This window comes from Macaca thibetana, chromosome 1 (genome assembly GCF_024542745.1).
Source record: "Macaca thibetana thibetana isolate TM-01 chromosome 1, ASM2454274v1, whole genome shotgun sequence".
In the NCBI taxonomy this organism is placed as follows: Eukaryota; Metazoa; Chordata; class Mammalia; order Primates; family Cercopithecidae; genus Macaca; species Macaca thibetana.
The window spans coordinates 81144763-81166354 of NC_065578.1; the positions used below are offsets into that span (position 1 = coordinate 81144763).

At 35.5% G+C, this 21592-nt stretch overlaps 1 protein-coding gene and 1 pseudogene across 26 annotated transcripts in view; both read left to right on the forward strand.

The window, feature by feature from the left end:
* The window catches only part of ADGRL2 (adhesion G protein-coupled receptor L2), a 684558-nt gene that overhangs the window by 550155 nt on the left and 112811 nt on the right, over nt 1-21592 (forward strand). The gene's annotated exons all lie outside the window — the stretch shown is intronic.
* Nucleotides 1-21592, forward strand: part of LOC126942822 (negative elongation factor E-like) — a 31632-nt pseudogene continuing 10040 nt past the window's right edge. The window contains exon 1 of the transcript XR_007721616.1: nt 1-21592. This exon is cut by the window's right edge and continues 10040 nt beyond it. The product of XR_007721616.1 is annotated as a negative elongation factor E-like (transcript).

Consider the following 21592-nt stretch of genomic DNA (forward strand, 5'->3'; position numbering starts at 1 on the left):
AATTTTCCTTGCCTTTAGTTTTCTTTTTTGTTTTTGATTTTATCTTATGAAACTACTTTCAGCATGTGATAGGTGATTGTTCTTAAGTATGCAGTTGTCCAGTTGCATAACTTTGGCCTATTTTGATAATTTTTGTTACATGTCCTTATTAATTTAGGATATGTACATATTTCACTGACTTTTTTTTTTTCTTAAGACAGAGTTTTGTTCTTGTCGCCCAGGCTGGAGTGCAATGGCAGTGATGTCGGCTCACTGCAAGCTCCACCTACTGGGTGGGTTCAAGTGATTCTCCTGCCTCACCCTCCCAACTAGCTGGGAATACAGGCGCCGGCCACTAGGCCTGGTTAATTTTTGTATTTTTAGTAGAGGTGGGGTTTCACCACATTGGTCAGGCTGGTTTCAAACTCCTGACCTCAGGTGATCCACCCACCTTGGCCTCCCAGAGTGCTGGGATTACAGGCATGAGCACTGCATCCGGCCTCACTGATACTTTAATTGGATGATAAAGTAGCAAAGTATTTTTATCATTGCTAGTTTTGTAAAGGTTTTAATGATTTCAATAATATTAAGTTAATTTAAGAAATTCATCTAGCTCTTTATAAGAGATGTCAGAATATCATGGCAGGTTCCATTATGTTCCATATGTTTGACTAAAGATGTTACTGCGCAATGTTATACTAAGAGAAATTTATGTTTTACTGATTCTGTCAGTATCAATTCTAAAATGTCTTTTAACATTTAATGCCGTTCTTTATCAATAAACACATGGGCCACGCACAGTGGCTCACGCCTGTTTTCCCAGCCTTTTGGGAGGCTGAGGCAGGCTGATCACTTGAGGTCAAGAGTTTGAGACCAGCCTGGCCAACATGGTGAAACCCTGTTTTTACTAAAAATACGAAAACTAGCCAGTTGTGGTGGCGCTTGCCTGTTATCCCAGACTCGGGAGGCTGAGGCAGGAGAATTGCTTGAACCTGGGAGGTGGAGGCTGCAGTGAGTTGAGATTGCACCACCACACTCCAGCCTGGGCGACAGAGCAAGACTCCATCGCAAAAGAAAAAAAAAGAAAACACAAAAAAACAAAAATACATGAATTTGCTTGGTTTAATCCTTAAATATTTTTCATTATGTGTTATTTTGTTATAGAAGAATTTTTAATTTGTTTTCTCAATTACATCAGTCTTTTTTGTCATCATAGAATACGGCTGAAGATACTTTATAATAAAAGAAATACTATATTTACTCTGAAATTTTGTTTTGCTTGCTGAAGTTAAAACAAGCAAAATTTGTAACTTAAGGTTATAGAAAATTAATATGGTAAAATGTCAGATTATAATGTGTACACCTAATATGTTAGTTATTAAGGAATTTAAAAGAGAGACTAAGATAGATGAGACATAAAACTTCTTAAGTTTCAAAAATAGATAATTTTAAAGAATAGATTAGACATATTGTTACATTATGGGTAAATTTTCCAGAAAAACCAAAAAACACAACTGATTCGTAATGAGCCAACCACTTTTAGGGGGTAGCTCTTGCGGCCCTTTTAATTTATGGCCTATAAATTTTAGCCCCTATCAACTCTGGCAGTTACTAGGTAAGTACTCTTTTCATTTAGCCAATGACTCTGTATTGATATCTAATATTAAGATAACAGATCTTGATTCAAAGCTAGTCTTACATGGCCTTGTTATATCTTAACAAAAGCAGGTACCATGACTTTGCCACTTATGAATGAAGGAATGAATGAATGGATTAATGAAAAAATGAATTTCCCAGCAGATGACTATGCCAATAGAACATGAGTAAGCCCATTTTTTTTTTTGGTTGCTGGATTTGTATTTTATAAACTCTAGGGAAAGAAGAAGAATATTTAGTTTTTTGTAGTACTTTTACTCTTTTACCAAGCAAGTTTACTTACCACTTTCGCCTCTACCAGTGTCTCCCATGCAACAAAAAGCGTCTGATACAGAGGAGATAATAACTGTTGGAGGAGTGAATGAGTGAATGATTCGTACCCCATTCACACTATTGTAAACAAGAAAAGCTTTTTCGAAACCAAAATGTGTTTTGAAAAAAAAAATTCCCCGTAAAACCAAATACGTAAGCATAATACTGGTTTCTACGTACTAAGTCACAAAAAATGAACAAACACTGGAAGGCTGAGAATATGATTTTTGGCATCATACTTATACTTTTTCAAGGGAATATTCTGTATAGACTTTTTAAAGACAAAGGTTTTTAAAAATTTTATGGGAGATCTAACAGTGCAGTGAAGTTAGACGATGCTAGCTGGTGTCAGACATGAATTAGAAACCTGGTTGTTTGGTTCCCATGCTATTGATCTTTGCAGGATTGGTTGCCTTCTCACTTTGGGCCTTGTCATGTATGAGTTGAGGGTGGGCAACAGACAGCTCAGGTTCATCTTCATTCAGGTTCGTCTTGTAAGCTTTGGAGGCACCCAAGCCATAACCATTGTTGGAACTTGGTTGCTTGGTTGCTGCATTTCCCTGTTGCCTCCTAAATATTGCATAATATTGCCCAAGGGTCCTCAGGCTTTATGATGGTCCCAGAAAGGATCCTTTTTCAGAAACTGAAAAAACTCTCTAAAATCATGGTTGGCAATCTCTTTGCTCCACTATCCTACCCCCCTAACTTGAGGACTCTTTGCCCTAAATAAAGTGACTCCCTCCTGTGATTGTTCTTAAGTTGCTGAGAGTGGGTTGTAGTGAGCTGATGAAAAGATGGCAGGCAGATGATGGGAAACCTTAGGATCTTGCTGTTATTTAAATTTGATTTGGTATAAAATGAGATTTAAGTGTTTTAGGGCTAATTAAGGGGTGAACCCAAGAAACCAGGTATCATATTGAGAGCAAGCTACAGAATAAAAGAGCATGTTTTCTCACACTCAAAGATAGATAGTTGATTTGTACGTGTTTAGCTGCAGAAGGAGATTAAAGTCAATACATCTAACCCAAACTTACTGAATTATGTGTCACAAGTTTTACAGCACCCTAGACTCCTGTAATTCCTTAGTATCAAGAATTGAATTAATCTGAAGAGCAGTAGATATTTTATTTTTCAACAATTTTAAGTGTTTATTGGAACAACATTAAAAATAATTACAATTTTCTGATACTAAGTGGTAATCTATTGTGGAGGAAGAGCTAAAAATGCTAGAATTTAATTTTTCTTTATAGACACTAAAATTATGAAAACCACATTAAATTTTTAGCATTTCAGATATTTTAATTTTATACTTTATTATGGATATATTTAGCATAGATATGGGCCAACAATCTTATGGTAACAGTCATAAGTGTTCCTAGTAGTAAGTTTCAGTATATTTCATGGCTTAATTCTGTGTATCCATCAATTATAAGAGACTCGATGTGAGCCTCAGAATTGTCAAGCGCGCTGTTTTTTTTAAATAGGGAATTAAGTGCCAAGTCATGTGTCTGAAGTCAGCATATCAGTTGGCAAATACGTATATATTTAGTGAGGACCTATTTCTGATTTAGAAAAAAAGTGAATGTAATTTCTACAACATTGAAACAGTGTCTAGAACAATCCTTTCCCCACACCCAAATAGCTATTATTGACATGTCCAGAATATTGCACCTAAGAATGAATCGACCAATGACATATTAACGGTAATTTTTTTTAAATCAAATGATTATTGCATTGTTTCTATTTAATTTGATAGCCTCATTTATATCTGTTAATATGAAAGTTTTAATTCATCATAAATATATTTACGATGAAGTTGGAAAATGGGATTTCCCCACTCCTTTGGATTTGATTTTTCTATTTTACTTTATTTCTAAAAGTTATGAAGCTGGGCATGGTGGCTCACACCTGTAATCCTAGCACTTTAGGAGGCTGAGGTGTGGAGGTCAGAAGTTTGAGAAAAGCCTGGCCAACATGGCGAAACTCCATCTCCACTAAACAAACAAACAAACCAAATTAGCTGGGTGTGGTGCTGGGTATCTGTAATCCCAGCTACTTGGGAGACTGAGGCAGGAGAATCCCTTGTGCCCACAATGCAGAGGTTGCAGTGAGCTGAGATCACACCACTACACTCTAGCCTGGGCGATAGAACGAGACTCTGTCTCAAAAACAAGCACCCCCAAAAAACAAAAAAAAACCTTACGGCTTCCAGTGTACCACTTTGTAGGTAGCAAATTGTCTGTATATGTTGATGTCTCTACCCTTTCTCTCAATTCACTAAACAGGCTTTACTCTTATAGAGACTAAGTTAGCAAAAGTGCCCCATTGTTTTTCAGATTTCTTGTACATTTCCAAAGCTCTAACCTTAAATTACTTTTTTTTTCTAAAATTTAACGTAGTTCTAACTGTTGACAAAGCTAGTTGTGACACTGGCCAACATTTTCTTTATTGAGAGTTGTTGAATGACAGCCATGTCTGAAATCTCCAGTCAGACTCCTACTGATATAAAGATAAATGTGAAATATTAGAACTGGAAGTATTTCAGCAGCTTTCACTACATTGAAGCTATTTCTTGTCAGTTTTATTTGGGGATATGGAATGTTCACATAAATTCTACTTTAAAGATGTTTAAGTTTTTAAAAAATATCCTCTTACCACCACAGATGAGGAGCTACCTATTCTAGAAAGAAAAATTGTCTCTAATTCTTAATTTATTATATTTTCTCATGTGAGATGAGTAGTTTTCATTACTAGTTTTTAGCCAATGGTACACTTCTCCTGAGAGATACCCAGGGAGTCAAGTGGCCTTTGTTAGTAACCTTTGCTACTTGCCCTGCAGACAAGGAGAACAGAACTCCTGGGGAGACAATTCATCACCCTAAAGGGAAGTGACAGAGAGGGATTATATCACAATTGTCCATGAAAACCTGATCATTTTAAGTAGCATTGAAAATTTTGTTGGAAATAGTTTTATTAAAAATGTTCTGCATAATTGTGAAATTTAAAGAGAAAACAATTTGTATCTTTTAAGTTAAGAAAGGTAAAAGCGACAGCAGTTTTGAAGAATGAATTGAGCATTTTCTGTGTGATGAAAACTTGTTGTGCCAACAGTCATAAAATAGGGATCTTATTTTCTCCATTAAATAGATTAGAAAAAGGGGCTAAAAATGTTTTGTAACTTACTGCCCAAGATCACATAACTGCTAAGTTAGAGCTGAGACTAAAATCCAACCTTCCTTTCTCAAGTCCGTGGTTTATACTGTTAAGCCTTGATTCTCGTAGCAGAACAGGAAAGAAATAACATTTCATGCTCTTTTCTTCTTTCTAAAACACGCTACATTTTTTCTTGCCTCTGGAACTCATTGCTTGGCTTGTCACGTCACTGACTTTTTCACATCCTTTAGGTCTTGGTTCTAATTAATGTCAACCCCAGAGAGGCTTTTCATAGCCATTATATGGAAAGCACCTCCCAATTATATCATCCTATTTATTTTCTTCTTAACATTCTTAGTATCTGTAAATACTTTATTTTTATGTCTCTCCCACTATTAACTGTATATAAGGACAGGGACCTGTCATTTTCCTTTTTGCTCAAAGTTTTGTTTCATAGAATAGTACTTGGCATATATTAGTATAGTAGGTAGCTGTTGGTTCAGTGGATGAATACAACTTTTTATATATTCTGGCGTCCTTTTAAGTAATAGAGATTACGTACTATTTCCTCAAAGAATGTTTAAAATAAATAATTGAAATTTTACCTTCAGTTGTAAATTTGAGTTGTTACTGTGGCAGGCAAAAGTTATTTTGAAAAAATAAGTTATATATAAATTTCCCTGAAAATTATTGGAAATTCTTATTGAAATGGTGTTTTACTAAGATGACGTTTGTAACTTTGTATCTTGCAAAATGCTAGATAATCTTTCATTATTCATACAGGATTCATTTCTACAAGCATATCTTAGTGATTCAGTTATTAACTTCATTGTATATCTTACCCCAAAGAAACTAATCTCTGATATTTGGGATGTATGGGATTTTTTGGGGTGTGTGCATAAAATAGGTGCTCTCTGGATCTTGTCCATAACATGGAATCTTAGGTGACTTTTAACAAACATTAAGCAAGGGTGAGCTCAAAGCACAGAATTTAACGTGGCAAGTAAGTGCTTCATTACTGGAATATAAGTTATCTGTGATTACAAATAAATTGTACAGAGTTAGAAAAATTGCATTATGTTTCTAGACACAAGAATTTGAGGTCTATGTTATTTAAAATAGTGGTTACTTTTAAAACTGGGTAGTATAAAAAGTCCTTTCTAATGTTCTTAGTCAATCTTCCTTGCTGTTGGGTAATAAATTACTTTTATGATTAGTTGTTTGATTACTAAAATCTTAGTGTTTTGAAATGTCTGCTTTCCCAAAATTACAGCCAAAAAAGCCTGTATATAAAGTGCTTTGCTATACTGTTGAACAACGTAACATTGTTATTGAACCCCATGGGTAAAGAGGAGTGCTGTTTTGGGTGTCTATAAAAACGAACCAAACTTCTTCCCTGGAGTGTTCTGACGGCTGTTGCTATGTGCTTATGGGCTTACGCCATGTGGCTCTTTTCAGATTTGTTTCAGAAAGTCAGAAGTTAGGAGACAGCTCTACTGACACATGAGAGAAAAAACAATATTGAAGCTGATGAATGAGTTTTATGTTTCTGTACTTGAAAGTATTTAAATTACTGTGCAAAATAATATCTGATTATCTGTAGATTAATTCTTATCTATAAACATCAGATTTTTAAAAAGATGATTGTGAACTACTTTTGTTTACATGGAATTGCTAATATTAAGTACCTAAATGAAATAAATTTATAAAGGAAAACCAAATACTTCATTGCAAAGTCAAAAACAAGTAATATTCAAGAAAATTTTAATTCATAAGGTATTTGTTCTGTATTTGTGTGAATAATCAGGAGTTAACTTCTCCATTTATGAAGAACTTAGATTTTATTTCATTTTCTGTTCTATTTTAGATTATTATCTCTTTATGTCTTATGATAACTCTACCTTACAGTGTTAGTTGTTCTTCAAAATTTGGAGCTTATAGACTCTTTGAAGAATCTGACAAAAGCCGGGCAACCCTCCCAGATAAATACGTAGGTCAGTATAGGCACAAATAATTATGCCATTGTAATCCACTTAATAAAAAAGCTCCACTTTGGGCAAGGCTGTGTGTGTGTGTGTGTGTGTGTGTGCGCGCGCGCGCTCATGTGTGAGATAAAAGTTACTTTTTCCTTTTACATTGAAGAGGTGTTATTGTTAAAATCCGTGCCACTGCTATATGCTGGGCATTGCAGTAGGCAGTACTAATACTGTTGAAACAAAACTACCCAAAGTTCTTGCCTCCATGGAACTTATACTTGGTTAAGCGGTTGGGGAAACATGCATTAACTAAATTACAAATAGAGTATGTTCTACAAAGGTGGTTGCTTTGTGCGGTGACTACTTTCATTTTTGTCCACCTCTTTTTCCATTTATTCCCCATAGCTTAGCAAAGTGAACTTTGTGAAATATAAATTAGATCACTTTTCCTATTAAAAACCCTCAGTGGCCTCAGTAGGCACACCACTCTAAGCAATTTGGCCCTGGATCCTCTCTCCAACTTGCTATGGAGCTACCCTTCGGTAGGCTCTCCTGGCTTCAGCCATACTGGTCTTATTTTGGTTCCTTTAAATGTCTCAGTATCTTTATACATCTTTGCCTAGGATCGTTGTCTCCTTCTCTTCTTATGATAGCTTCTTTTTTAGAACGATATTTAATTTCTCCTATTTCATAGAAGCTACCTTCCCAATTAAAACACCCTTCTCCCCTACAACATTCATACCTACAATACTCTGTTAACTTTGCTTCTTCATTAGAACTTACTACAAACGTGAACCTGTTTATCTATTTTACATCTTTTTTGGGGGAAAGGTCCCTGTTAGTTGCACTAGAATGTTGGCTCTCTCTGGGCAGGAATACTGTTTTTGTTTTACTCAGCCACTCGCAGGTAGGATACTGTCCATATTCAGTAACTAAAGATGCATTGGAATGTGTAATGTGGATATTCATACTGCATGTAAAGTATTTGCAGGAGATTTGAAAGGATGTTGTGAGAGCAGTAGAATAAACGATCAATATGTGGATTATCTTGCTACAGTAGAGATAGTGTAAAAAAAAAAGTTTAGAGAGATGCTTGAAACATTGAAATCAGGCAGACTTGGAGATGGGAGAAGTGATGTCAAGGATTACTTACTCTTGGGTTTCTGGCTTGTGCAACCTGGATGAATGTTGGTGTTGTTGATTGAGATAGAAGAGGACCAAATTATTGTTAAGGTATAGTTATAAATCACTTGGGTCCTTTTCCAGGTCTTTTTTTTTTTTTTTTTTTCCTTTTTACCTTCAAAGTTTCTTTTTAGCTATTTTCAAAGACTGTTGAGAATTAAAAAAAATAGACCTATTACCTGATCAAAGTTCTGATTTTTAAAAACACGCTTAAAAAAAAGAGACTGGAAGGCCCTTACTATGTTACTTTAAACTACAGTATAAAGATACACAGATCGGTTTATTTTCTTAACGGGGGCTGTAATCTTGCTGTTCGTTCCTTCAAGAAATCCACTTAATATTGGCCACCTGTTAGTATTAGATCACCATGTGTAAAGACTTCCAGCCATTGTAATATAACTTAAGTAGACACATAAAAACATCGTAATAGGAAAGTACTAATATATGTGTGTAGTTTGAATACTTTAGTCTCTTCACAGTTTATAAATAATTCCAGTTTCTCACTGTTCTGAAAATGAAGGGTGAATGTCAGTCACATTGATCATCAAAACTGTTGATTAAATATATGTAAAAAATAAAATATAATTTGTGACTTAAAATTGAGTAATATACATTGTATATTCAGATGCATACTTTAGGTAGAAATGTTAAGATTTTTTAATTTAATTTTTTTAGATTTAAGTTGAGTCTTCAACGAGGTCAAGTGTAATTTTGAATTCCTTTGTATTCACTTAAGTGTTCAGATCTCTTTATGAGAACTTGTTAGCTATTTGATCTACATTGTAAAATATGTTTAATGGCTGTACATCTTAAACAGTAGCGCTATATATCATATCAAAATTTAAAAAGTAGGAAATGCACATTTTCCTTACGAAACAACCAAAAAAAAAAACACTCATGAGATTTGTGTGGAATTAAAGCATTAGCTTGTTACAACCAATTATTCAGGTTAAGTTTGTACATATTAGTATATATATCTGCAGACAGAACTTACACATTTTCATGAGAGTTTTTACAAAAGGAGAATAAAGTGTCATTATTTTATTATAATTTTTTTTTGGTAATCTAACTTTTGTTGAAGTAGATGATTTGCAAACAAAACAAAACACCTTTTATTTGTTCCTAATTACATAAATTGAAATACCTGATTCCCTAAATTTTATTTCACACATCTACGGTCAGTCCAAACACCAAGAATGACCAGTGATCCTCCTCCATTCATGCATTTAAATGTACTAAAATCGAAACTAAATATTCCTGTTTATTCTTTCTTGAAGCATTTTGATATATGGGAACAGAATATGAAACTTAGTAAGGTCACACCTCAAATTGCAAGGATCAGTTTTAAAATAAAACCAAGGTAGATATGGAAACTTTTATCTTAGTTTCACATTAAAACTTCACATTTTGAGTTATATCCATAATGATAATCTAATTTTGACGTAGTTGAAAATGATCGGCGTAGGAAGTTATTTTCAAAATACAGGAATATAAACTACATTATAAGTTGCCAGAACTTACAATGAAATTATTTTTTGCAGACAAAAAGTATTATGAAACAGTCAAGCTTTTGTTTTTTATTGGCATTAATACTGTTGAAATAAAAATGAATTTTACCTGTATTTTATTCATTTATGTGTTAGCATAGTTTAAACAACCAAAAACATACTCTTTTTTTTTTGTGGTTCTCTATTTTTCTGCTCATGAAAATTTTAGTGTTTATAGTGGTTGGTATTATTTGTATAAAACTACTTTTTGAAACCTTTGTACTCTTTACCTAAAGCATTAGTAGATGTTAATCTTTCCCTTTTTTTTGAAGATAGTGTTGTTGTTTTCTTCTTATTATTATACTTTAAGTTCTAGGGTACATGTGCACAACGTGCAGGTTTGTTACATATGTATACATGTGCCATGTTGGTGTGCTGCACCCGTTGACTCGTCATTTACATTAGGTATATTTCCTAATGCTATCCTTCCCCCCTGTCCCCACCCCACGACAGGCCCTGGTGTGCGCCCGTGTGTGATGTTCCCCATCCTGTGTCCAAATGTTCTCATTGTTCAATTCCCACCTATGAGTGAGAATATGCAGTGTTTGGTTTTCTGTCCTTGCAACAATTTACTCAGAATGATGGTTTCCAGCTACATCCATGTCCCCGCAAAGGACATGACTCATCCTTTTTTATGGCTGCATAGTATTCCATGGTGTATATGTGCCACATTTTCTTAATCCAATCTATCATTGATGGACATTAGGGTTGGTTCCAAGTCTTTGCTATCGTGAATAGTGCTGCAGTAAACATACGTGTACATGTGTCTTTATAGCAGCATGATTTATAATCCTTTGGGTATATACCCAGTAATGGGATGGCTGGGTCAAATGGTATTATTTCTAGTTCTAGATCCTTGAGGAATTGCCACACTGTCTTCCACAATGGTTGAACTAGTTTACAATCCCACCAACAGTGTAAAAGTGTTCCTATTTCTCGACATCCTCTCCAGTTCCTTTTGTTTCCTGACTTTTTAATGATCACCATTCTAACTGGTGTGAAATGATATCTCATTGTGGTTTTGATTTGCATTTCTGTGATGACCAGTGATGATAAGCATTGTTTCATGTGTCTGTTGGCTGCATAAATGTCTTCTTTTGAGAAGTGTCATATATCCTTCATCCACTTTTTGATGGGGTTGATTTTTTCTTGTAAATTGGTTTAAGTTCTTTGTAGATTGTGGATATTAACCCTTTGTCAGATGGGTAGATTGCAAAAATTTTCTCCCATTCTGTAGGTTGCTTGTTCACTCTGATGGTAGTTTCTTTTGCAGTGCAGAAACTCTTTAGTTTAATTAGATCACATTTGTCAATTTTGACTTTTGTTGCTATTGCTTTTGGTGTTTTAGGCATTAAGTCCTTGCCCATGCCTATGTCCTGAATGGTATTGCCTAGGTTTTCTTCTAGGGTTTTTATGGTTTTAGGCCTGACATTTAAGTCTAATCCATCTTGAATTAAAGTTTTGTATAAGATGTAAGGAAAGGATCCAGTTTCAGCTTTCTACATATGGCTAGCCAGTTTTCCCAGCACTATTTATTAATTAGGGAATCCTTTCCCCATTTCTTGTTTTTGTTAGGTTTGTCAAAGATCAGTTGGTTGTAGATGTGTGGTATTATTTCTGAGGGCTCTGTTCTGTTCCATTGGTCTATATCTCTGTTTTGGTACCAGTACCATGCTGTTTTGGTTACTGTAGCCTTGCAGTATAGTTTGAAGTCAGGTAGCATGATGCCTCCAGCTTTGTTCTTTTGGCTTAGGATTGAAGACAGTGTTATTGTCTAGTCAAATGGTAAACATAAGTGACTACATTATTGCTGGAAGATGAAAAATAAAATATACTTTTCAGTTCACATATTTCAATAGGTCTTACCTCATTTCTCATTGATTTTAAGTATTAATTTGTCACTGGACAAATTAATCTCTCTGATAATCAGAGAGAGATTAATCAAGTGTTGGTGCTGATTGGACTTTTGTGTTTCAGTTTGGCTGATGTAATACTCACATGTCAGACTAAGTAGAAGGAGGCATATGTCCTTGAAAATTATTTGAATTATTTTATATCATTATTTCTAAAAAGTCATTGCCAAGAGAGGACACTTAGCTATACATATCTACATAGATATTTTTCTGGATTTTTAAGGACTAGTACATAAACAGTATAGTCATGATTTTCCTATTGTGATGGTGTTAATGTCTTTTAGTGTTCATCAGTATAAAGGAGAGCTAAAAGGTTTGTTGTGTGCAAAAATAAGTAAAGTTAAATATGAATATCAGAAACACAATTTCTTACTGGCTTTTTTTCAGCTATATCAGCTTAAATAATACTTAACTCTCTGAAGAACATGGATTAAAATGAGCAAATTTATAGTATGAAATCAGTATATAGAATGTAGATTAAAATGAAAATGAAGTTAAAGCTCACGTTTGTTTTTAATTCAGGCTCTTGACATGTAAAGTCATTTTAAGCCACCTACCTAGTTCCAAAATGGTATTGACCACCTGCTGTTAACATGCTGTAAGGAAAATGGAGAGATGTAAATGAGTTTTGGTGATTTCTCTGCTTTGAATATAAATGAAACTGAAAATCTTCTGTCCTATACTCTTAATAGTGAACTACTAGAGTGTTTAAATCTTTCTGTGAAAGTGAAGGCTGTCATAAAGGATTATCATTAGCCTCTTTTTATTTTTTTACTATGTGAATACTTGTTAGCACTGGATAATTTGAATACAGTTTAGTTATAATACTTATTTCTTTATGTCTATAAATTTGGTACTTTGTAAATGTGTTTTGACAGTAAAGAGGTAATTCTGACTGAAATGTAAAAAACCCATTTTACTTGAACATTATAAATGATAGATCAGAGTGTATGGCTAAGAATTACAGAAAATGGAGTAGCCCTTACAAGGTATATAACATCAACCCAGCTATGGTAATCAGAACAGTTTTAGAATTGAAATTCCTTCTACATGAGACAAGAACTGGTAAAATTTGCTGATCATGTTGGATGGAGGGAGGCTGGAAATTATTTAAAAACTTTAATAGTATATTCTATTAATATTATCATAATCTTTGAATAGAAAATGAGGTCAATTAAGGTGTAATCAATTGATTCTTAGTCCCACCCCTCATATGGAAATATCTAATTCTTACCAACAAACACATCCAAAGTGCCAAAGTTGCTGAAAAGAATTTTATTTTAGTTAAGCATTAATAAAATATTGAAATTTACTGTTGACTCATATTCCTTCTGATGGTTACATATCAAGATGAAAAATGTACAAAGCTCTCTAATTATATATGTAGGTAAAAAAGATGGAGGAGTGATAAATATTTGTCAATAACTATTTAACTTCAGATTTCTATGTCATGTTTAGGGAGTTTTATCCTAAAAATGTGTAAAGAGTTTCTTAGATCTTTTCCCACTCATAAACTTTCAAAATCACAAAATCATGATTTGTTTTGGTTGGGTAGCTCCTGCAACATTCCTTCTTCACATTCTTCCATGGCATTGAAAACTTGCCATTTCAGTCTTCATGGCTCCCTTTGGAAACAACTTAATTGTATGAAATTGTCGTAATGTAGCTTTAAGCCCTTCCGAAGATCATAGGTCAAGCTGAAAATTAAAGGGGACCCATGCTTTATAGTGTCAGTTGTACCTTTTGGAACCTTGGCGGAATATTGATTAAACATTTTACCTATAAGTTTCAGATTGATTTATATATTGTGTAAAATTTATCAAAAGTAACAGTCAACATCTGATGGAATTATGAAGTTGATGGAATTACGAAGGTACCTAGAGGTACCTGTCTGTTTTCCTCTTAATGAAATTAGTCATAAATTAAATTTTTATTGAAAGTTAAAACCAAGATAAAGCTGAAAGTGTATCCTTGAGTTTTTCCGAAATGTTTCTCCACTTGCTTTCTTCCTGAATCAATCAATCCTTCCTTCTTTCCTTCCTTCCTTCCTTCCTTCCTTCCTTCCTTCCTTCCTTCCTTCCTTCCTTCCTTCCTTCCTTCCTTCCTTCTTTCTTTTTCTTTTCTCTTTTCTTTTTTCTTTTCTTTTCTTTTTTCTTTCTCTCTCTCCCTTCCTTCCTTTCCTTCCTTCTGTCTCTCTTTCTTTCTGTCTGTCTGTCTTGTCTTGCCCCCTCCCCTCCCCTCCCCTCCCCTCCTCTCGTCTCCCTTTCATTTCTTCTTCTTCTTCTTCTTTTTTTTTTTAGATGGAGTCTTGCTCTGTAGCCCAGGCTAGAGTACAGTGGCGCCATTTCAGCTTACTGCAACCTCTGCCTCCTGGGTTCAAGCAATTCTCCTGCTTCAGCCTCTCTAGTAGCTGTGATTACAGGCACATACCACCATGCCCAGCTAATTTTTGCATTTTTAGTAGAGACAGGTCTCACCACATTGGTCAGGCTGGTCTCAAACTCTTGTCCTTAGGTGATTCACCCGCCTCAGCCTCCCAACGTGCTGGGATTACTGGTGTGAGCTACTGTACCTGACCTTCTTTTTAAAGTTTTAATTTGCTTGTGCTGCCAGAGGAAAAATGGCTGCGTTGCCTGTGTCTTAAACTCTTATTTCTATAGGCTGCACACTCTTTCTCCCCAAAATCTCTGCTGCAAGTGACCTTGTCAAACAAAAGTGTGGAATAATGGGAGGCAGCCCAGTGATGCTGGGTCATTTTTAAGTAGTTGTTTGCTACCGTCAGAACAAAGGCAAATCAGAGTTGCATTAAAGGGATATGACAGAGTGAACAGCTGCCGGCCTGCTTCCCTAATAATGCTTGTCTTATAGTGTTGGGTTGAAAACTGAGTGGCTGGAGTAGTTATTCGTATGGGTTTGGGATGAAAAATGTATAGGAAAATAAAGATCTATTTCTGTCATTTAATAAAATACAGAATTTCAGAATTTAGGAAGCAAAATTTGATTAAAACGGCTTTCTAATGCTTTTCAGCGACAGAAACATTATGAGTATGTTATATTCCATTAGATTGTTAATAGCATTGTTCATTGTTATGTAGGATTTTTAACTGTGATATGTTTGAATCTATTTATATTGTACCATGTTGTGACCAGATTCTTGATGTACTTGGATAAATTTGGAACAACAGTTAAATCTTACTCTTTAAAATACTAATTAAGTGTAGCACTCTTCTTACATGTCCATAATGGAAAAACACTTGCCTTTTATTTGTAGCTTGATATGTAGTCTGTCCTTTTGTTATTGTTTTTGGAGGGGGCTTAGGGTTTGTGTGTGACTTAGGTGCTGCTGTGAAGTGGAAAGCATCACCTGTATCTGGCATTTGCATTTTTGTAATCATTGCTTTCAAAATGTTCCAGAGAGGTACATTTTCCTCCACCCCGTCTCTCTAATGCACAGTTAATAGTATGTCCTTCACTTGAACTTTTTCCCTTATAAATCAATTATGCATTTGCTATAGTAGTTCAACTTTTTAAAGTGCATAAGGAGAATACTTTATAAAAAGTGCTTGTAAAACAAGTCTACTTCTAAGAGTCTAGACCTTGAGAATTATCATGTTTTGGTTTTTCAATAAATGGTTAAGGTATTGTAAAAAGTTGGACATTTTACCAAAGTTACCATACTTGAGCTAATTTTTAGAATATTTTTTAAAGAGTTATCAGTGCTTTATATTTCATATAAGACTTTATATGAAATAAATACATTAAAAATGTAGAGTTTTTGATGCCTGGTCGAAAGTGGAATTAAGATTGGTTTTATTATATGCTTTGAATGTATTTCTGAAATATTTTTTGAAGAGGATACTTGTAAGTTAAATACCTTTTATCATTTATTTTTATCATAATTTTATATATACTCTGTCATAAAATAATACTTAAGAATCCCAATATTTGTTTTTATGATATATCTTTACATTGTAATCTGTAGTATTTTAATTTGCTATAAACCTCTTAATAATACTAGACAATATGTGACCTTTTACACTCATTCTATGTGCTATAAAATTACTATTTCCTCTGATCCTATTAAATCCTTTCAAACCACTAGAGAACTCCCTGATTTGTACTTAACAGAGCTTTTCATGTATTAATAAGTGGAGTTACCTGGCTATCAATAAGTACTTGTTTAACTAGAGTGACTAAGTTAAAGACTTGTAGAAGTTAGAAAGGGCTTTCTGAAGCTGATAATTCAACACCCTAATTTGTGACTCGAAGGATCAGATGCAGAGTAGTTCAAGACTTGATGTTTTTGTTCAGGGTAAGGTAGTAATTTAGTGACAGAATCCAGGTAACTCAAATCCTCAAACTAGAGAAAAATTATTAAGATTTCTTGACATTTATTGTTATTCCCTACCTTTAGCTTTTACACAGCTAAATCTACTTGTGGAAGTTCAGCTTCAAAAACTTTTAGCCATAGTTTCCAAGCTGTGGACTGTGGCTGAGGTTTATCAACAACCTCGGTTTTCTAATGTAGTGGAATTCAAAGTAGATTAGATTCCTTCCCTGAGCCAGGATTCTCTGAGTGCTCATCTTAACCACTCCTGCCCAACCCCTCATTCTACAATATTGAGCCTTAACTCCTATTCCTGTCTCCCTGGCCATCCTTTTTAATAGTTTGAAGTGTCCATGAATTAACAACATTTTGTTTTAATAGATATTCTCACGTCAAGGTGGCATAAAGTAGTATATATTTCTCAGGATTGACTTTCCCACTTAAGAATATTTGTCTTCACCTCTGTGCATTAAAATTTATTGCTGCAATTGACATGACTAAGGTGGCATAACATAGTGCTGTGAGCATAATCTAGAGCTGGTCTGAATAAGTCTGAATCACAGTTCTTCTATTCATAACCTTGGGCCACTTAACCTCTCTTGCTTTGTTTTATATATCTTTAAAATGAGGATTAAAATATTACTATTAGGAGGATTAAAGGAATTATAATATTATTCATAAAGTACTGAGAATCTTGCCTGATACGTATAGTAAGATGCTACATCAGTGTTAAGTCATGGAAGGAGCCAGTAAATTGTTTCAGTATTTTAATGTGTGTGTACTTGGGGTTCTGGAGATACTCAAAGAACAACACACATTCCTAGTTTGACCTGAATGAACCAGGAATATTTAATTATGTAGCGTGTATCACATTTATTTTTAGAGCCACATTTTACTGAAATTAAACCTAGGAACAATACATGCAAAACATGGCTTTTTTGTTTGTTTGTTTGTTTTTGGTGGTTGTTTGCTTTAAAAACCTTGCTTTGTTAAAAAATAAAAATAAAAGCTCTTGGTATTTTGGGGAAGGCAAGTTAGAGATAGACTTTAAAAGAAACCTAGCTACTGCCATTTATAGGTAGTTATATGGATACCTTACCTTTAGAAGTTATTGAGTGTGACTTATCTGCTTAATAGCAATTAAATCCATTTAAAATGTTTACCCGGTGTTAATCATAAGTCAGGGTTGACATAGCCAGTTTAATCTTATTTGAAAGAAAAATCTCAGTAAATTCATGTTTACAGATTTTTAAAAAACTGGCTACGAATGTTTATTATAAAAATCCATAATTTTCCATTTGTTTGCTATACTAGAATACTATGCAGTTGTAATGAATAAGCATTTATAGTTTCTGCTCCTAAAAATTGGACTACAGTTTTGTAAGTTTACTCTCATCTGGTAAGCTTTCCAGAGATTCAGGGAAGCCATAGCTTTCCAAGTATGCAAATCTTTCATGTTCAAAGCACTTCCCTCAGGCACAAGAAGAGTATTTCAGTGACATGCTTTGCTCTTTTCCCTTAACGTATCTAACATGAAGGAGTTTCTCATTAGGTACACAGCTTATGTACTTACTGTAGGATCCACATTTATACATACAGAGAAATTACCCATAATTAAGATCAGATATCTATTTATTAATTAATTTGACATTCCTGTAATAATTTATTGGTAAATAAATATCTCTTAACTCATTGAATGTGGATGGCATATATTTTTGGAAAATGTTTCAAAATACATGAAAAAAATAGCAACCTGAGAAATTTAAGTTACTGTGTTTACATTTTTGAAATCACATGTTTGAAAGGTGTTTATGATGGGGACAGCCTATCTATGTTTAAATAGATGTTGAAGAAATTATATGAGAAGAATTGATAGAAAGTTTTATTTTTAATTGTTTGCTTTGTAATATATTTCTTGGGTGAGTGTAAAAAGTAGATTTCAGAAGATTTATTTATACTATCAATGCATGTTTTAAAATGCTGTTGTTTGAGTTGTAAATAAATAATGAAAAAGGCATTTTACATGGCATTGAATCAATCTGTTTCAGTTGTTCACCCTGGATTTCTTTCATTTAGTCATCTTCTTCTTACTGCAAAGGAGGACATTTGTTCATTACTTTGCCTAAATAATACTAACATACTAGCAGATGGTCACTTTCCAACTGGTTTGTCTTCAGAAAAGAAATTAAAATATTATAGTGCCAGAGAGAGATATTATAATGCGTCCCTGTCAAATTAACAGGTCATTCTTTTCAACTGTTTTATAACTGCAAAATGGCTCAATGTCACATAAAAGGCTAAAAGCTAGAGTAAATGGTATCATGGGAAATATGAAATAAACACAGTGTAATGATTTATAGTCTTTTCTTGAACACACTAGGAATATTTCTTTTCTAAAAAGACACAAATTATATGCTACGGTAGTATTTTGGTTGTACTGGATTCTAGTTTAATTAGTTCATATCAAAAGATGGCATTTGTTTTAAAACATGTGTATACATTCTGAAAGAAGACACTTCCCCCAAAACATTTAAAAATACCTTGAATATATTTTTAAACGAATATGTTAGCCTAGCAAACAATGAAATGAAAACCAAATATGAACATAATGTATCTTCTTCCTGCCCTTTAATGAATGATCTGTAACTCTGATAAAAAGATTAGTTTAGAGACTATTGAATTATTTTAATTCTAGGACCAGACTGAAAGTAGCATTGTACGTTTAGAAATGCAACATATGAGTAGAATTGGATCCCTATGTGATTGGGAAATAAGCTGGAGAAACTGAAGTATGCTTAAAACACAGAGTAATTAGCAAGCAAGCTCAGGAAAAAAAAAAAATCTAAGAATACTTAGAAGTAGTGTTTGAAGAACTAGAATCATCACAGTTTAAATTATTTGTTTTGAACTTTCTCTGTCACTGAATTGCTGTGTATCTTTGGGCAGTCACTTAGATCATTTCCCCAACTAGAACATTAGTAAGTTGGCTTAGACAGCTCTTAAGTCCTTTTTTTGAAGTGTTATAGCTATTTGGTTGGTGATCAATTAAAAAAAAGTATTTGCCTAAGTGAGCCAAGTAGATTTATAATGAGAAAGAAGGAAGTTATTATAATGACTATTCTTTATAATATTATTTATTCTTCTGAAAAAATCAAGTGATAATAGAAACCAAAATATAAAATATCAGAATTCGATTTGCATTCCTTCTAATTACTAGCACTGTGAACAAAAACAGGTCGTTTAGGTCATCGTTGTGAGCCCGCTATCAGCGGCCAGCGCGGGCGCGGCCGGAGACCGTGGGGCCTGCAGTGGCCGCCCCCTCAGGAGCCACCATGTTGGTGGCTTCCGGACTGAGCGAGGAAGAGGAGGCTCTGCAGAAGAAATTCAACAAACTCAAGAAAAAGAAAAAGGCACTGCTGACTCTGAAGAAGCAAAGTAGCAGCAGCACAACCAGCCAAGGCGGTGTCAAACGCTCACTATCAGAGCAGCCTGTCGTGGACACAGCCACAGCAATAGAGCAGGCAAAGCAGCTGGTGAAGTCGGGAGCCATCAGTGCCATCAAGGCTGAGACCAAGAACTCAGGCTTCAAGCGTTCTCAAACCCTTGAGGGGAAGTTAAAGGACCCCGAGAAGGGACCAGTCCCCACTTTCCAGCCGTTCCAGAGGAGCGTATCTGCTGAACCAGCGAGAGTCATCCAGACGTCCCTAGAGGAAATCTCTGTATGAAAGCTTTGTGTCTTCTAGTGATCGACTTCGAGAACTAGGGCCAGATGGAGAAGAGGCAGAGGGCCCAGGGGCTGGTGATGGTCCCCTCGAAGCTTTGACTGGGGCTCTGAAGAACGCAGTGGTGGCCACTCCTCAGCCTCCCCTCCCCGAAGCCGCAACCATGAGAGGAACCGGGACAGAGACCGAGATCGGGAGCAGGATCGAGACCGGGATCGAGATAGAGACCGAGGGCAGGACAGGGATCGGGATCGAGATCGAGACCGGCAACGGGACAGGGATTGGGATCGGGATCGGGATCGGGATCGAGATCGAGACCGGGAACCGGACAGGGATTGGGATCCGGAGCGGCATTGAGACCGAGACCGAGAGGGTCCTTTCCGCAGGTCGAACTCATTCCTTGAACGGCGAGCCCCTAGGAAAGGGAATACTCTCTATGTATATGGAGAAGACTTGATGCCTGTCCTTCTCTGTGGGGCCTTCTCTCCTTTTGGAAACATCATTGACCTCTCCATGGACTCACCCAGAAACTGTGCCTTCGTCACCTATGAAAAGATGGAGTCAGCAGATCAGGCGGTTGCTGAGCTCAACGGGACCCAGGTGGAGTCTGTACAGCTCAAAGTCAACATAGCCGGGAAACAGCCCATGCTGGATGCCTCTACTGGCAAGTCTGTCTGGGGCTCCCTTGCTGTCCAGAACAGCCCTAAGGGTTGCCACCGGGACAAGAGGACCCAGATTGTCTAGAGTGATGACGTCTACAAGGAAAACCTTGTGGATGGCTTCTAGGGAACAGAGCTGGATTCCTTGTGTCTCATATGCCCCAATGCTGGTCTCAGTAAAACACTGACGTGGAAGCTTAAAAACAAAAACAAAAACAAAAAAAAAGGTCGTTTAAATGTGTTGTATGGGCTTGGCGCGGTGGCTCACACCTGTAATCCTAGCACTTTGGGAGGCCAAGGTGGGCCAATAACTTGAGGCCAGGAGTCCTGAGGGCAAGGAGTTTGAGACCAGCCTGGCCAATGTGGTGAAACCGTGTCTCTATTAAAATTACAAAAATTAACCGGGCGTGGTGGCACTCACCTGTAATCCCTGCTACTCAGGTGGCTGAGGCACAAGAATCACTTGAATCCAGGAGGCAGAGGTTGCAGTGAGCCAAGATCTTGTCACTGCGCTCCAATCTGGGTGACAAAGTGAGACATTTTAAATAAATAATAAATAAATAAATAAATAAATTGGATTTTGGATCCTCAATAAATAAGTTGTATTTTGGATCCTCATCTGAACAATGGAAATTATAATTCTTCTGGTTATCTCACTGTATCTAAAGCAATGTCCTGCTGTGTTGCCTTTTTCAAAGACTGATCATTTGAATATTCTTATAGGAGCCCTTACTGGAATGCTTTCTAGCATATTATTTGCCTCAGATACTCCATCTGTTTTTGGAGTTCTCACATAGTTGGACATTTTTTCTCTTCTTAAGGGTGAAATATGTGAGACAACCTTTTCTAATTTGTACAGAGATGAAAAATTAAGTCAGCCTTAAGTTCTTTCTTAACTGAGAGTCTTTCCCTATCTGCCTAGGCATTTGGGTGTCCCCTGCCTCTATCAATATCTTTTTGTCCTTCCCTCTCAAATCCCTACTTTAACCAGCGAAGTGGAATATTTATCTTAAACATTGTGGTGTTATTCCTCATCCCACCCCATTTCTTCCTGTATTTGTTTGAAATGCCAGTATACTCATATTGCATAATATAGGATAAACAGGTTTGTATGCAGAAGTGTGAAATTATATATTGTTATGAATGGTAGGGGAATTGGTAGATCT